Genomic DNA, 16344 nt, shown 5'->3' on the forward strand with positions numbered 1-16344 from the left:
ATTGATAACTTTATCTTCTAAGATCATCAACATACCAAATGAAAGTGTACTGTTCTGATTTGAGCCAGTTTTTTATCTACTATACACAATAAATTGACATTGTACTTTCCAGTTACTTTTGGGTAACTGGTAAAAATGAGTTCTTCCACCCGTGAAGCTGAAAGCCTAACGGTTCTCCACCAAAGCGCAAACATCTCTATTTTTTTTAAAAAAAACTCTGTACATCCAATGATTAATCATCCCTGCACAGCCATACTAAATAATCAAATCTTTATTTTATTTTATTTATTTATTTTGAGACGGAGTCTTGCTCTGTTGCCCAAGCTGGAGTGCACTGGCACAATTTCAGCTCACTGCAACCTCCGCCTCCAGGGTTCAAGCAATTCTCCTGCCTCAGCCTCCTGGGTAGCTGGGATATGGGCTTGTGCCACCATGCCTGGCTGATTTTTATATTTTTAGTAGAGATGGGGGTTCACCATGTTGGTCAGGCTGGTCTCAAACTCCTGACCTCGTGATCCGCCCACCTTGGCCTCCCAAAGTGCTGGGATTACAGGCATGAGCCACTGCACCCAGCCATAATCAAATCTTTAAATCATTCAATTTACAGTTGGAAATAATCTTAGTAATTATCTCTTCTATAATCTCTAATCTCACTGCTTTTATTTGGTACCTGACTTTCCTCCTCCAGCCCAGTGGTTCTCAAATGTTAGCCTAAGGATATCAGAATCCCCTGGAGGGCCCACTAAAACACAGGTTGCTGAGTCTCCCTCCTCCCCACTCCTCACTGGGAAATTCCCATTTAGTAGTTCTGGGTTGGCCCTAGAATTTGCATTTCTAACCAGCTCCCAGATGATGCTAAAGCTGCTAAGTGTGGTACCACACTTTGAGAATCTCTGCTCTAGTTTCTTCCCCGTTTTACTCCTGTAGAGTTAATAAAACTAATTTTACTTAGACATTCATGACCTAGGGCTCTCATACTAAAGCGAACTGAGTTTAACAATGGAAGCCCTTCTGATTATTAGAGTCCTCATTTCTCCTGAGCTCACCTCTTGACCAACCTAGGAAACCCATTCACAATTCTTGCCTCTACAACAATCCTGCCTCAGTTCTCCCTCTGCTAGAAGGCTCTCCTTTTCTGCAAATCGATGGCCACTATTTTATTAATCCTTATTTATTTACTCATTCATTCATTCAATAAATATTTATGAAGTACTTGCTATGTGTTAGTCACCATGCTAAGTGGTGTGAAAAAAGACCAAGGTCAAAATCTTCCATGATTAACCTTAAATCAACTCCGAACACCTCATTACTTTGTTACTCAAAGGGGTACTGATCCAGACCCTAAGAGAGGGTTCTTGGGTCTGAGCAAGAAAGAATTAGAGACGAATCCACAAAGCAAAATGAAAGCAAGTTTATTAAGAAACCAAGTTTATTAAGGAATAAAAGAATGGCTACTCTCATAGGCAGAGGAGCCCAGAGGGCTGCTGGTTGCCCATTTTTATGGTTATTTCTTGATGATAAGTGAAACAAGGGGTGGATTATTCATGCCTCCTCTTTTTAGACCATATAGGGTAACTTCCTGATGTTGCCATGGCATCTGTAAACTGTCATGGCGCTGGTGGGAGTGTAGCAGTGAGGACGACCAGAGGTCACTCTCATCGCCATCTTGGTTTTGGCGAGTTTTCGCCGGCTTCTTTACGGCAACTGTTTTATCAGCAAGGTCTTTATGACCAGTATCTTGTGCCGACCTCCTGTCTTATCCTGTGACTAAGAATGCCTCAGCCTCCTGGGAATGCAGCCCAGCAGATGGCAGCGTTTTTTTTACCCAGCCCCTATTTAAGATGGAGTTGCTCTGGTTCAAACGCCTCTGGTAACTTTGTATCCACCTTAGAAGTTAAATTGTTCAAACAAGAAAAAGTTCCCCCAAAGCACATCGAACTCTTTTTTCCAGGAGTGGAAATAAATACGCCATGAATCTGTTTATTTTCTTTCCTGGTCTTCTTATAACTTAGTATCCATTTTAGAGAGCTCTAAAAAGAGCTAAGGGTCTAATAAAGATGCCACTATTTATATGTTGAATACATTTGCAGTATCTTCCTCTCAAGTGGCAGGTTTTTTAAAAAAAGTAACTGCTGGTAATTAAAAGTTGATGCTCGGTAGAAGGAAACTAAAATACTTGAGGGCAGGAAATAAGCCTTCCTTCTTGATATTTCTAGAGTTTACCTAGCAGGTGCTCAAAAGTTAGACGAATGGATGAAACCACCCACTGCTTGTTAAACTTTTTGGATAACATATTTTTACAGATTGCACTATAGCAATACATAGTTAATGGTAACATTTTATGCACTCTTGAGTAAATCCTCAAAGTCCTATGAGAATATTTTTAAATTTGCTTTTACTCATGCTTAATTTTAAATAATATTTATTCATATTCTAGAACAAGTTTGAATGAAGTCATACAAGTTATCCAAGACTTATAACCCCATGGAATAAATAAAATTTATTAATGATAAAGGAAGCTTTCAGATAGACCCAATTAAGTCAATTTTATAATTTTATTAAAGCTTGACAGAAGAGTCCATGTAAGTGCAATAAAGTTTAATGGAAACTCAGTCTGGTACTAAAAGAGTAGGCATTATATGCAATGAAAGTATAAATTATAAATAAGAAATAGTCTTATAAGAAGTTTGAGTTTCCTCGAAATTAGCCAACATATACTTACAATCAAATTTATACATTCTGTTAAGAAGACAACTACAGTGATGCTATATATTGTTTGTGCAGTCTGCATTTGAAAAATGCAGTTATTCTTTAATTAGCCATTTCTAAGCCAAAGTTAATGGTTGTTTGAAAATGAGGCTCATTATATGATTCTGCAAATGTGCTCTGTAATAACTAACATTACCACACAGCTGTATAAACATATTTACCATGACATAGTCTTTTACCACAGGTGTATGTTTTCCATTCCGAGCATTACTAATATGCATCTGAGACTAGTCTGATTTAGAACTAACATTTAAGGGAAGAAATATTTCTTAAATTATTTAACTATTTATAAAATAATATTTTAACTGGAGAACACTTAATACATCATAATCCATCTTATTTTTAGAGTTTTTATGCTCCAAACTTGTTCTTAAATCAGTTTATGATAGTTACTTCTTTCTTATTTTAGATCTATTAATAATAGAATCCTCACCTAAAAAGTCAATAAAACCAGTCCTGAAATAAATGATCCGATTTGTATTTACCAGCATGCATATTTGCAGCATGAGTAGTTTTTATGTCTTTCTGGTAACAAATACAGTTTTTGAAAGTAAAAATATTCCAAAAATATAATCAAATGACTGGAAATTATTAGTTAAAATATGAGGCCAGGGGCAGTGGCTCACGCCTATAATCCCAGCACTTTGTGAGACCGAGGCGGGCAGATCATGAGGTCAGGAGTTCAAGACCAGCCTGGCCAATATGGTGAAACCCCGTCTCTACTAAAAACACAAAAATTGGCCAGGCATAGTGGTGTGTGCCTGTAGTCCCAGTTACTCAGGAGACTGAGGTAGAAGAATTGCTTGAACCTGCCAGGCAGAGGTTGCAGTGAGCCGAGACCGCGCTACTACGCTCCAGCCCAGGTGACAGAGCAAGACTTCATCTCAAAAAAAAAATAAAAAAAAAATAAAAAAAAAGAGTCTCTGAATAAACTAAAGATAAATTACTGTTTCTAAATTTATATAACATATCATATTAAAAGAGAAGCTATCAGAAATAAACTTTAGTCTCTTTTTAACATCATGAATACTAATTAATGTACTAAATGATACTGAAAACATCTATAAATATGTTTCTATATAAATAATATCTTTGGTATAGCTCAGAACAAAAGGCTTAGTAATGACTTATGATGTAATAGCGAAGACTGAATGACTACTTAAGCGCAGAGGTTTAGGAAGCTCACACAAATATATTTTCTATCTAATAAGTAATTCAGACAATCTTGGAGATTACTTTTTAATTTTGGAAATGTAAAATACATTAAAAACCTCACATTGGCAGGTACTGGTTTTAAAAGATGTCTAAACCTTTACATAATGGACATGAGAATATTTTTCAGCTTTTGTCCAATAACTTACTAGCTTCATCCTTCCCAATTAGGGAAATGAATAAGAAGACTATTTTTCTTTTCCATAAAAGGAATTTGAATGGCAGGAGTACACAACTCATATGCTAGGTTTCATTTGATCTAAGTAAGGCTGCCACGCAAACACTGAAGCAGATTAAAATAAAAATAAAATGTATTTAAGCACAAATTTGATGTTTATGCACTCTATTGCCTCCTTCTGAGGAAACACCCAAAGATAAGCCTTCTAATGCACAGAAGTAGTTCTCTTCCCTAACCTCTGAGTAAACACCTCAGAACCTGGGAATGGCTTAGGTATCTGATACATATAGAATTTAGACTAGTAATCTTTGGTGTACTTGGAAGGCAATGTCAAATATCTATGATACCATCTAATTTTACATAGTGTAGATTAAGGTCACACTACATCTAAAGTTCTTAAACAGTGATCACAAAGCCAGCTTAAAAAACATGAGCTCTTTAAAAACAGTCTGCAGAACTTTGTTTTCCCTCTCATCACAAAGGGAAAGAAAAAATAAGCAATTGGTTGCATTAAAACAGATATCCCAAGTTATCCAATATCCTAGTAAATATATTTACATATATAAATTTAGTATTTACTTTTTATAATATGTATTTAGACATACCAAAATACCCATTTCTTTTTTTTTTAATTATACTTTAAGTTTTAGGGTACATGTGCACAATGTGCAGGTTAGTTACATATGTATACATATGCCATGTTGGTGTACTGCACCCATTAACTCGTCATTTAGCATTAGGTATATCTCCTAATGCTATCCCTCCCCCCTCCCCCCTCCCCCCACCCCACAACAGTCCCTGGAGTGTGATGTTCCCCTTCCTGTGTCCATGTGTTCTCGTTGTTCAATTCCCACCTATGAGTGAGAACATGTGGTGTTTGGTTTTTTGTCCTTGCGATAGTTTGCTGAGAATGATTTCCAGTTTCATCCATGTCCCTACAAAGGACATGAACTCATCATTTTTTATCGCTGCATAGTATTCCATGGTGTATATGTGCCACATTTTCTTAATCCAGTCTATCATTGTTGGACATTTGGGTTGGTTCCAAGTCTTTGCTACTGTGAATAGTGCCGCAACAAACATACGTGTGCGTGTGTCTTTATAGCAGCATGATTTATAGTCCTTTGGGTATATACCCAGTAATGGGATGGCTGGGTCAAATGGTATTTCTAGTTCTAGATCCCTGAGGAATCGCCACACTGACTTCCACAATGGTTGAACTAGTTTACAGTCCCACCAACAGTGTAAAAGCGTTCCTATTTCTCCACATCCTCTCCAGCACCTGTTGTTTCCTGACTTTTTAATGATCGCCATTCTAACTGGTGTGAGATGGTATCTCATTGTGGTTTTGATTTGCATTTCTCTGATGGCCAGTGATGATGAGCATTTTTTCATGTGTTTTTTGGCTGCATAAATGTCTTCTTTTGAGAAGTGTCTGTTCATATCCTTTGCCCACTTTTTGATGGGGTTGTTTGTTTTTTTCTTGTAAATTTGTTTGAGTTCATTGTAGATTCTGGATATTAGCCCTTTGTCAGATGAGTAGGTTGCGAAAATTTTCTCCCATTTTGTAGGTTGCCTGTTCACTCTGATGGTAGTTTCTTTTGCTGTGCAGAAGCTGTTTAGTTTAATTAGATCCCATTTGTCAATGTTGGCTTTTGTTGCCATTGCTTTTGGTGTTTTAGACATGAAGTCCTTGCCCATGCCTATGTCCTGAATGGTATTGCCTAGGTTTTCTTCTAGGGTTCAGAATCTCTGGGACACATTCAAAGCTGTGTGTAGAGGGAAATTTACAGCACTAAATGCCCACAAGAGAAAGCAGGAAAGATCCAAAATTGACACCCTAACATCACAATTAAAAGAACTAGAAAAGCAAGAGCAAACACATTCAAAAGCTAGCAGAAGGCAAGAAGTAACTAAAATCAGAGCAGAACTGAAGGAAATAGAGACACAAAAAACCCTTCAAAAAATTAATGAATCCAGGAGCTGGTTTTTTGAAAAGACCAACAAAATTGATAGACCGCTAGCAAGACTAATAAAGAAGAAAAGAGAGAAGAATCAAATAGACACAATAAAAAATGATAAAGGGGATATCACCACCAATCCCACAGAAATACAAACTACCATCAGAGAATACTACAAACACCTCTATGCAAAATACCCATTTCTTTGCTCATTTTGATTCTTATATCTCACACTTTCCATCTGGGTTCAATTTCCTTTTAGTGAAGTATATGCTTTTGTAGCATTTCTGACAAAAATCTATAAGTATTGGACAGCGGCTCACACCCATAATCCCAGCACTTTGGGAGGCCAAGGCAGGTGGATCACTGGAAGTCAGGAGTTCCAGACCAGCCTGGCCAATTGGTGAAACCCCGTCTCTACTGAAAATACAAAAATTAGCCAGGTATTGTGGTGGATGCCTGCAATCCCAGCTACTCAGAAGGCTGAGGCAGGAGAACCGCTTGAATCCGGGAGGTAGAGGTTGCACTGAGCAGAGATCGTGCCACTGCACTCCAACCCAGGTGACAGAGTGAGTGAGACTCCATCTCAAAAACAAAAAACAAACAAACAAACAAACAAACAAACAAAAATCTATAAGTATTACATCCTCAGCTTCTGCAGGTCCCCAAATATCTTTGTTTTTCACTCTTACTCTTATTTCCCTCAGTACTTTAAAGATATTATTCCATTGCCTTTGTCATCTATTAGAAGTCCATTTTCAATATTCATTTTCATTCTTGGTAGAAAACCTATTTTTTTGTCTCTAGTCACTGTTAATACTTTCTCTTTTTCTTTCAGATATCTATTTCATACCTTTTCCTGGCTCCTCAAATCTCTCACAAATCCTTCGTCCTCAAGTTTGGTTCATGACCTACTTCACTAAGAATACAGTAAGAATATACAAGCAATCAGAAGAGAACTTCCACAACTTATCACCATCAGAGCTATTCACCCACCAGAATCTGTTCGTAGCTTAGTTTTCTGCAATCCCACCGTTTCTAGAGATAATCTTTCCTTACTTCTAAAAATAATCCCTCCATTTGTGTACTATATTCCACTTCCTCTCATCTACTCAAGAAGACCATCAAATACTTCTCATCTTTCTCATTTTCCCTCTCTGCCAACAGCATACAAATATGCTTTTATTTTTCTCATTTTAAAAATAACACAAAACAAGTAAAATACCTTTCTCAGTCCTACAGCTCCTTAGAAATAGTGCATAGATTTCCCTACAAAGTACCTAACTTTAGCTCCCACTCATCACTCTGTTCATATATTAGTAAAAATAATAGCTAACTTGATGGAGATCATACTGCAATCAACTGAAAACATCATTGACTTCACTACCTTCATCTTGATCTCTTATCTCTAATTTGTCAGATAAGTTATTATCCTGCCTTAAAAGTATGTTCTGGGTATTCTGGTTGTTGTTATTTTAATTTAAAGCATAAGTACAGTTAAGTTTCAGTCTTTCAGATTATCCAAGTATATAGTTTACAAATTTGTTGAGGATCATTACTTTTCCATATCATAATTAATTCATTACTTAATAGGATCTCCAACAGAAAAAAGAAAACAGAAGCACTGAAAATCCACAAATTAAGTATGCAATAATGTCAAAACTACTCATCAACTGGATTTTCTTTTTTATATATCTCATCTACTGACATAGACAATCCAAATTAACTGTATCATGTGAATGGGTACGTATGACATAAATGGTTTCACATATATCATTTTAATCCTCATTCTTAGCAAAAGAGGCAAGTACTAAGATTATCCTCATTTTATCAATGAGGAAACTAAGGCTTAAAAAAGTTGTCCCTAGTCATACAATGAGAAGGTGATAGAATTGACATTCAAACCTAGACAGTCTGAATCTAGAGCCTAAATTCATAACTGCTGTACTATATTCAATCTCAATTCTACTGATTAATGTTAATAAGGAAATATATATGAAGATTTTAAGAACTAAACTACCTGTATTTTACTTGTTTTAATCTTACCAGCTTACATAATTACACAGCATATCTTAACCTTTTATTAAACTTTACAGTAAAATTATTTGAACTCTTGAAGTCAGAAGCATTTTGGGGTTGCTAAAAACAAAACCATGATTTTTTAGAAATTTTTCATTAAGGCAACAGACAGCTTTACATAGTACTTAACATTAAACTTCCTCTTGCTGGCCAGGCATGGTGGCTCATACCTGTAATCCCAACACTCTGGGAGGTCGAGGCAGGTAGATGGCTTGAGCCCAGGAGTTCAAGGCCAGCCCAGGCAAGAGTGAGACCCTGTCAAACAACAAAAAAGAAAAATTTGCTCTTGCTGAGGTGGGTGTGGTAGCTCATGACTGTAATCCCAAGTATTCAGGGGGCTGAGGCAGGAGGATCCCTTGAGCCCAGGAATTTGAAGCTGCAGTGAACTATGATCATGCCACTGCACTACAGCCTAGACAACAGCACAAGATATCATCTCTTAAAAAAAAAATTTCCTCTTGCTCTAGGTTAAACAATCTCATTCCTGTAAGCCAGACAATATCAAACAAGACCCTCACCCTTGGCAGTGAGGACATAATTAAAATGGAGATTTTATTTTGACTAACTGATGCACATAAAAGTTAGCATTTAATGCGCAAAATAACTCTCAACCATTTATTTAATTACTCTTAACCATTTCACCAACTTGAAAATCACCCATGATAATTCATCAACTAAGAAGACATGTTCTAATTCTTTCTCAGGCAGATACTGAAAACAAATAACTTTTTAAAATGTTTTAAACATCCTATGTTAGAATCGGAGACTATTTTCTTGCTCCCCCCACAACTACTCCCCCAAATTCAAACGGGCTGAAATTTGGGGGAGGTAGCACAATGACATGGAAAGACTGTATTAAACATAATTTCTGTGAGCCTTGGTTTTCTCATGGCCTTGCTGTAGGAATCAAAAAAGTAAAGGACTATATTCATATAAAATATTCTTACATAAGAATATTATATATTCCTATATTTATATAAAGTGTTATTTCAAATAGAAGCTGCTTAAAAGGTATTCATAATTTATTTTGTAAAAAGATATTTAGTTCTTTTCTCCAGAAACATTAAAGATTAAATGTCACAAGGTTAAAATAACTTCATGTTAGGTGTGTGCACAAGTAAACCAGATCAGGGCCCAAGTATATCAACTAGATAAGTTAATTTAAACTAGTCAAGAAGTTTAGCTTAGATATACAGGAGATATACGGCAATGAAAGTAACATAATATAACCAAACCCTGAAAGCAGCCTCATACATTATCTATTAAACACTGAAAACAGTATCTTCCCACCAAGTGCAGTAAACTGTCGTGTGGGTCATGTGGGTGACACATTTGAAAATGTTTTAAACCATTAGCCATCTTTTAATTCAAAAAATTTCTGTTATTATTAAATTCCCCAAGCCTCAGCATAACACAGTTACCCAAGTAACAAACCTGAATGTGTACACTTTAATCTATAATAAAAGTTGAAACTAAAAAAAAAAAAAACAGTGGTACATGGCACATGTGTAAAATGGTTTAAGGGATAAGTGTATTAATATATTCCTGAATGAATGAACAAATGAAGGAACACTTCAAAAAATTTTTGGCAGGAAGAGTTTCAAGAGTTACAAATTAAGAATTTTCCATTTGTTTTTCAATCAATCACCTTTACTCTTTAAGAACACTCTATGCCACGTAAAAACAAAGTTGATACTTCAGTAACTGTGTTCCCTCCCCAACAATCGGCTCTATGATCTCAGTGTTTAAAAAAAAATTCTATTTACCACTTCTGAAAAAGACATTTTGATACTGGCTTCAACTTTTATAATACATCTGCTAGTGCAGGCTTTTTCCACCCCAAACAATGTTTATATCCCTGCAGTTAGATTTCTTCCACATACTATAAGCTATAATCCACATAATAAAAGCTAAAATCCCTGACCAAAACTTTACAGATAAGTGGATTTAATAAGAAAGTGTATGTTTTTCCTCAACGAACATGACTAGTGAATATCAGATGTCACCAGTTCATCTGCAGGACATCAAGATACAAAGCAGGGGAAAAAATTACAGTAAAAATGTACTACTTACTGCGAAGATGTAAGACTTAAATATTCCTATGATTCAGATTCGATGGGGAATATACTTTTGAAAATAAATCCGAAATGGACATGTACATGTTTTTACATTACATGTATGTTTAACTAAAACACCAAGTACTTTAGCCTCTGTACATACAGAAAAGTAAATATAATAAAACTGGTATGCATTTTTAAAATAAAAACATTCAAATGAAAGTGAAAGTGATAGATGTTAAGAAATGTTTCCTTGAGGGAATAAGGCTTACCTCATTATTTCTAGATTTAACCACAACTATTAGGTGCAAAATAAAATGATTAATGACACGTTCATTGAATTGCCTCCCAGAAGGCTTAATAAAGTATCCTAGAAATACAGTACAACTCCTCATAAATTTAGCTGACAAAGGCTTTTAAAAAGTATACAAAACTATATGCTAACAATATTTTTCATTATTTTTAAAAGTTTCATGTTTTTATTTTTAAACAACTTTGAGGTATAATTTATATACAATAAAATGTACAAATTTTGAACACACAGTGCAATGAGTTTTGACAATGAATAGATGCATCCATGAAACCACAACCTCAATGAAGTTACAGAATATTTCCATCACAACCAAAAGTTCTCTTGTAACCCTTTGTAGTTAATCTCCCCACTATATCCCATCACAGGCAAACTGTGATCATGTCTATCATCATAGTTTTGCCTGTTCTAGAACTTCCTAAATGGAACTATATAACATATACTCTTTGGTGCCAAGTCTTTTATTCAACAGATATCTATAAGATTCATCTGTGCTGTCTTTTTATTGCTGAGGAGTATGCCACTGAATGACTATATCAAAATTTGTTTGTCCACTTCCCTATTCACGGATACTTAGATTGTTTTCAGTTTGGGGCTATTACGAATAAGATTCACATGGACACTCATAAGTTAGTCTTTTTGTGGGCACATGTTTTCATGTATGTATGGAATTACTGGGTCATAAGGTACATGCATGTTTACTAAGAAACTCCAAAACTCTCCAAGTGGTTTTGCCATTTCACACTTGTTTTTCATTCTCTCTGATACTTGAAATCCTTGGTCTTTTTCATTTTAGCCATTCTGGCAGTTATAAATGGTATCTCATTGTGGGTTTTAAATAATTTCCCTGATGACTAATGATGATGCTCACCTTTCCATGTGCTTATTGGCCATCTGTATATCTTCTTTGTGTGTCTTTTCAAGTCTTTGCTCACCTCTTAAAAGTTGTTTGCCATGTAAGAGTTCTTTTAACATTCTAGATACAAGCCCTTTGTCACACATTGTATTACAAATATTTTCTCCTACTTTGTACCTTGCTTTTTCTTTTTACTTTTTTTTTTTTTCTCTGAGATAGAGCCTCACTCTGTCACCCAGGCTGAAGTGCAATGGCGCGATCTCAGCTCACTGCAACCTCCACCTCCTGGGTTCAAACAATTCTCCTGCCTCAGCCTCCGGAGTAGCTGGGATCACAGGCGCCCACCAGCACACCCAGCTAATTTTTGTATTTTTAGTACAGACGGGGCTTCAACATCTTGCTCATGCTGGTCTCAAACCCCTGACCTCAGGTGATCTACCCGCTTTGGCCTCCCAAAGTGCTGGGATTACAGGCATGAGCCACCGCGCCTAGCCTCTTTTTTTTTGAGACAGGATTGTGCTCTGTCACCCAGGCTGGAGTGCAGTGGCAGGATCATGGCTCACTGCAGCCTTGACTTCCCAGGCTCAAGAAATCCTCCCACTTCGGCCTACCGGTAGCTGGGACCACAGGCATGCATCACCATGCTCAGCTAATTTTCTTCATTTGTAGAGACGGTGTCTCCCTATGTTGCCCAGGCTGGTCTCGAATTCCTGGATGTAAAGCTATCCTCCCACCTCGACCTCCCAAACTGCTGGGATTACAGGCATGAGCCACTGCACCTGGTAGCCTCGCTTTTTCATTTTTTAAATGGTATCTTTTGAAGAGCAGACATTTGTAATTACAATAAAGTCCAATTTATCAACACTTTAAAAAATCTTATGAATAGGCTTTTTAAAAAATCTTGAGAAATCTTTGCCTTTCCTAAGGTCACAAAGATTCTCTATGTTTTCTTCTAAAAGTTTCATAGCCTTAGGTTTACAGCATTTAGGTCTATAATCTACTTTTAGAAAATTTTTATATTTGCTGTGGGATAGAGATCAAGTTTTCCCTCTCCACCTGCAAGAGATCCAGTTAACCCATCATATGTGGAAAAGACTGATCCTTCTCCATTGAATTACCTTGGCACCTTTGCTGAAAAATCAGTTGGCCATATATGTGTGAGTCTTTCAGGACTCTTTATTCTGTTCCATTGATCTGTTTATCAATCATGTTATTTTAAAGAGATAAAATGTACATTAATTATTATGTTTGTTATAAACAGTCAGAACTGGGCAACTACTGATGTATTCCCAGCATTCCCTCACAAAGGAAAAGAAAATCACAGATTGCGAAAAATGATGAGATAAATGGCAGAAGTTTGTATTTCATCATTTTTTTAAAAAAATCAGTTATTCTTAAAACAATAAATATAAGCCAAATTAACAGTAAAATGTGTTGAATTTATTTTCTAAGTTGACTGGTATTCAGTTAACTACTTGGAAAGAGTACAGTGGCAAAAAAGCACCAAGGTCTACAAAAGGTTCCTAATGAGCCTTTCAGAATTTCCCTGATAACTTCAGCTGGGCCTTCAACTGGACAGTATCTCCTTAGGCTCATCCCTGGTCAGCTGTTCCAAACCATAACAACCTGCCTCTGGTATCTCAGCCCTGCCCTTTGCCCATCACAATTAAGAAGTGTGAGTGTACTCCTTTGGAAAGAAAACTGAGACTATTCTCTAGATTTTCAAATGCATCTGTATTTCTACCCATCCTGAAATCCTTCCCCCAAAATAAGGAAAGAAGAAAGGGTATCCCTACTCAGATGCTTATTTTTCTACCTGTGGGTCCTTAATCCCAGCCTTTGGGTCAAATCAGTCTCTTAGGTGGTGTTTCTAAATCTTTAGGAAATAAATTGGAATCTACAAGAATTCTCAATCTCTTAAGTTATTCTGTATTTTTCAAATATTTATTTATGTGTTTTAAAATAATAATGATGGCACCCGCAGCCCGTCTGGAGCAGCCGCTGCAGCGTCACCGGCTGTAGCAGGGGAGGCACAGCCGGGTTCGTGGTGCCTGTTCCAGGGAGCCAGCGGGAGCCTGGAACAGGTGGGAGCCCCACCCATTTCCGAATTGGCAAAGCAGGAGCCCCATGCTCCCAGGCGCAGCTACAGCCACCCAGCCATGGCTGCGGACCCAGGCATTTCTGCACTCTTGGGGGCCCGGGAAGCCCCCTGCCCCCACAGGCTTGGAAGTGACTGCTCCTGCTGCCTGGCCTCTCCCTGCTCCCAGCTCCTTGCTCCCAGCACTCGCTCTGATTTGGGAGCAAAGTTGAAGCCGAGTCCAGGCGCTGTCACAACCTGGCCGAGTGTGCGCACAGTTGAGGCAGTGCTGACACTCCAGCCCTCTGCTGCCTCAGTCCCCTCTGGACTTTGGGTGCCTACAAGTATGGGAGGGAGCCCGAGGGGGCACTGAGGGTGGCTCAGCATTGGCCTGCAGGTGCCTCTCTGCAGGAACAGCCTGGGCGCGATGGACTAAAGTGACTTACGGTGTCAGGAGGCAGACTGGCTCCTGGGTGGAAAGGGGTAGGTCCCTGGTGAAGCCCCACCTTCAAGCCAGGGACGGCCTGAAGCCTGGGGACCGGGCTGTCAGTTCTAGGTGAAGTCTGCACCGGGAGTGAGAACTTAGGGAGCTTTTTCTGGGCCCACCCATGGATCAACCAGTACACACTTCCTGCCTTATGAGACCCATAACCACCCACCCAGTCAGACTCACACAGACATGGGGACTACCGGCTGGGAGAAGGAACGACCCACTTCACGTCTCCTCAACTTGTAGGGATGACCTGCCTGCGGGAGGGAGCTACCCACTTTGGGTCTCCTGAGAACTGTTCTGCCACTCAATGAAGCTCGTCTCCACCTTGCTCACACTCCAGTTGTCCATGTACCTCATTATTCCTGGACACGGGACAAGAACTTAGGACCTGCCGAATGGCAGGACTGAAAGAGCTGTAACACAAACAGGGCTGAAACACGCCCCCACTCCATTAGCCACGTTGTGGGCAACAAGAAGGAGAGAAGGGAGCCCACATCTAGGAGCTCCCGGAGCCAGGGTTGTGACACTCTCTTTGGGGCTCTGCAGTTCCTGGCATCTCCAAGCTTCCAGGCACCACCACATTCCCCTCATCCAGACATGCGTGCCCGCAGTGGAAGCTGCATGCAGTACATCTGGTCAAGCCGCAGCCTTCCATGGAGCCAGTGCCGGCGCCTGGAGCTGCCCGCCCTGCCACAGCAGCTGATGTGCCTAGCTGTGCACAGCGGCCAGACCTCACACTCACTCGCCCACACAGCCCTCACCGCTCCATGCCTGGCTTGCCTTTGGCAGGTGTGGGATCCGGGCCGGTAGCATGAGCCAAGCACAGCCTGCCAGGTCGAGTGGGCGGAATGAGGCCAGCAGGCACAAGCAGCGCTCAGGAAGAAGGCTCCGCCAGCTACAGAGGTTTCCAGTTGGTGAAGTAACATCCCAAGGATCCCATGACAATAATGAGTTACAGTAATTATTATATACAGTGAATAATTTTTCCATGATAGGGTTATTATCCATTTAATAGAAAACCACTAAAGTTTTAGTAGTTTTCTTAACACAAAAGATTTAATAATAAAGGCATGGTTTATAATTATCAACCAATATATTGTGGTATTGTGATAAGATCGATATTTTCGTAACACAAAAATGATCTATACCTGATATAGACATCTAATAATAGAAAACATCAAGTGAAGTAAACATTAACACACGTCAAATAGAAATTATTTAAAAATTTACAAATGATATCACAAATATTTGATATTTAAAAGCCACCAATTTTTAATAAAAATTTAAAACACATAAAACATTAATTGCCTTGGGACTTGACTTTTGTTTCATGACAGACATTCCAGACATAGAAAACTTTCTTTCATGTTGCATAGATGTTGGTGTGATCACCAAGCTGGACATTCAAACACATTTTGCTTCATTTAAGCTCATTTTCTTCTTTAACAATAAAAATATTTTATATGCTTGCCCTGATTTTGGTTTTGCCATTAAAGTGAATATTGCTTTGCTAATCCAGATTACAGATGTTTCTGATTTCACATCAAAGTGTTCCATAGCCACACTGTGGTCATCTCTTGCATTTATTCTGTCAAAAGTATTTACAAATAATCGTAGCCTGTAGCAGATACCAAACACTGGAAGCCCTCAGCAAACATTATTAGGTATAGTATTCAAGTAACGTAACATTCAGATCTCCTAGCAACATTAATAGCATTACAAAGAATCACATGTCCAAATAACCAATTTAAGATTTTGCTGTCAAAACTCATTATTTCTCGGGACACCACTCACTGGAATCATATACAAAATATACTATGTGAATAAGCTTATTCATACTTATGTTATTTGCAAGAATGATTCACCATTAGCAGTAGTCAGGGCTAGGAATACACACTAGTACATGGCAAAGCCACAATAAGACGTGAAGCTTTCTGTCCTGTGTTCCTCTCCAGCTTCCCAGAAATAGCCATCTTAACCTTTGACTCTCTGTGTCATGTTTCCTGCTGTTGCTGCAGACTTGATGTCAATGAATTTAATCAGTAACCTCTGCCTTGACTGCTAAACGCGAAGGAAAATTATAATACCCTGCCTGTTTTCCTGATTTCCCCACCAAATTTTTCAGCATTTGGGAATCTAGAAAAACATAAAATTCCTGAGAAATGCCAGGAAGCAAATCCTAAATGGGAACACTTCTCTTACGTATCTTTACGTAAGGTATCACTCCCTCCTCTCCTCTCCCCACCCCCATTAATTTTCTTGCTCTTGGCTTTCAGTCATACAAGTTCTTCCTAAGCTCTCTACCATCTTCTAAAACTTGTATGTGCTTCCCTGTATCACCTTCCCTTCATT

General features: G+C 38.4%; 1 protein-coding gene across 7 annotated transcripts in view; it reads right to left on the reverse strand.

Annotated features, from left to right (window-relative positions):
• DISP1 (dispatched RND transporter family member 1) overlaps window positions 1–16344 on the reverse strand; it is a 191253-nt gene that overhangs the window by 98299 nt on the left and 76610 nt on the right. For 2 of the 7 annotated variants that reach the window (XM_054674504.2, XM_063809937.1), the window contains exon 1: window positions 8370–15149. The exons of the other annotated variants lie outside the window; for them this stretch is intronic. The gene's annotated coding sequence lies outside the window, so the exon portion shown is untranslated. Of the gene's footprint in view, window positions 1–8369; window positions 15150–16344 lie in introns of those variants that run through there. 7 annotated transcript variants of the gene reach the window in all.

Source organism: Pan troglodytes, chromosome 1 (genome assembly GCF_028858775.2).
Source record: "Pan troglodytes isolate AG18354 chromosome 1, NHGRI_mPanTro3-v2.0_pri, whole genome shotgun sequence".
Taxonomy (NCBI): domain Eukaryota; kingdom Metazoa; phylum Chordata; class Mammalia; order Primates; family Hominidae; genus Pan; species Pan troglodytes.